The 2181-nt window shown below is 40.5% G+C and overlaps 1 non-coding gene across 1 annotated transcript; it reads right to left on the bottom strand.

The window, feature by feature from the left end:
* Positions 1–1713: 1713 nt before the first annotated feature.
* Positions 1714–1786, bottom strand: trnar-ucg (transfer RNA arginine (anticodon UCG)). Its single transcript has one exon. It is a non-coding gene; the product is annotated as a tRNA-Arg (tRNA).
* Positions 1787–2181: the final 395 nt, after the last annotated feature.

The raw sequence follows: 2181 nt of genomic DNA, 5'->3' as shown, positions 1-2181 counted from the left end.
CTACATCACTACATATTTTCATCGGCAGACGCGCTCTGGATGCAAGCACAGTGCTGACATGTCATTTCCTAAAATTATAGGAAGCGAGGTTTGGGGTAAATATAGAAAGAAAAAAGGGAGTGTATATTTGAGCACTAGTACAACAAGACCATGTACGGAATTAAAATGAATGGACTATAGAATAGTATTTTTTTGTAACAATTTAATTGGTTTAAAAGCAAACATGATTATCCATAAACTAATGTTAACAGAAAATATATATAAAAAGAGAATTTCGTCAAAAGCTGCCGGGAAGCACTGTCGCTGATGATTGCTTGTTTCTACGCGCTTTGAAAAGGGAGTCTCCCCTTCCAGAATATCACTTACAATGTGCGCCATCAAAAATAAAAATAAAGTTTCTAAAGAAAATGATTTGAGAAAGCTAAAACACCACACGAACATTAGTCATGTGACACTTTCTGTATTGGCTTGCTCGCTCGCAATGGGCTGCTGGTCCGCGGCGGTGCAGCACTGAGCGCTGGTTTAACATGTTACAGGTCTTACACACCAGCGCCAGGAGGCACTGAGCGCTTTTCACCTCCAGCGACAGTGTGTCACTGACGCTGGCATGCGTATCGGACAGTGTGTCACTGACGCTCGCAAGCGTATCGGACAGTGCGTCACTGACGCTGGCATGCGTATCGGACAGTGCGTCACTGACGCTGGCATGCGTATCGGACAGTGCGTCACTGACGCTGGCATGCGTATCGGACAGTGTGTCACTGACGCTGGCATGCGTATCGGACAGTGCGTCACTGGCGCTGGCATGTGTATCGGACAGTGCGTCACTGACGCTGGCATGCGTATCGGACAGTGTGTCACTGACGCTGGCATGCGTATTGGGTGGTTGCGCTGCATGCTGTGGCTCTAGCCTGTCTGGCGAGGTAGGCAAAGTGATGATCAAAACTCAGATATGCTTTCATTGCACACGAACATCTCGGCCGGTTTTGTCTATACAGCTGTTTATTGCACAGAATGGGAAATTAATGGTCTGTTTGGTGGGTTTTCTCAATAGTGTGATGTTTTTTCCCACTTAGGTGTATTCTGTGTATTATTTTCATATTCTGTGCAGTTTAGGAACGCCGTGCTCCGTGCGGTTTTGTCTATACAGCTGTTTATTGCACAAAATGGGCAGTTAAAGGTCGGTTCGGTGGGTTTTTTTTCCAATAGTGTTATGTTGTATTATGTGTATAATTTTCGTCGTCTTTGCACCTTCGGAACCCAGTGTTCCGGGAGCTTTTAGGTGATAAAAAGAGGGTTCTGGCCCGGAACGGGTAAATGACAGCTAGTTATTAATCGGTTTTTAAAATATTCTCCTCATATGTCTCTAAATTTTTTATGCTGTTTTTTAAAGCAATTGAATTCATAAAACTACCGTTCTGGGCCTTTCTATGTCGTTCCGGTGTTTACCCCATCACCATTATCATATCTCAGTATCCCCGGGTTCAATATTGTCTAAAGAGATTTTTATTTTTTAGCCAGTGTCATCTGTCATTTGGTAATTTTAAAAATAACAATAAAATAAATAACACATGCCTCGACTAAAGGCATGTTTTCAATGTAGTTGGAAAGTAGAATAAGGTTGTTAATTCTGTGGATTTTATAAGCAACGTTCTGTGTTTTCGTTGATCTGCGCTGTATGCTGTGGCTCGAGCCTGAGTTTTTATAAAAAGTCGACCACGAAGGGACTCAAACCCTCAATCTTCTGATTCGAAGTCAGACGCCTTATCCATTAGGCCACACGGTCTTTCATGCGTGTCATCTGATACTTAACTCTACAATGAGTGTGTCCTGTTTCATCATCGGAATTTCAACAATACAAATGAATGTGTTCATTTGTTTTATGTTCTATTAATTTCTGTAGGATACTTTATGCCAAATAAAAATATCAATAAATAAATACATACATACATAAATAGATACATCATTGAATAAATACAGACGTGCTCAAATTTGTTGGTACCCCTCCACAAAAAACAAAGAATGCACAATTTTCTCTGAAATTACTTGAAACTGACAAAAGTAATTGGCATCCACCATTGTTTATTCCATATTTAATAGAAATCAGACTTTGCTTTTGATTTTTTATTCAACATAATATTGTAAATAATAAAACAAATGAGCATGGCATGGACAAAAATG

Source organism: Acipenser ruthenus, chromosome 42 (genome assembly GCF_902713425.1).
Source record: "Acipenser ruthenus chromosome 42, fAciRut3.2 maternal haplotype, whole genome shotgun sequence".
Taxonomy (NCBI): domain Eukaryota; kingdom Metazoa; phylum Chordata; class Actinopteri; order Acipenseriformes; family Acipenseridae; genus Acipenser; species Acipenser ruthenus.
The sequence above is the reverse complement of the archived record's forward strand: the minus strand, read 5'-3'. Positions and strand labels throughout refer to the sequence as shown.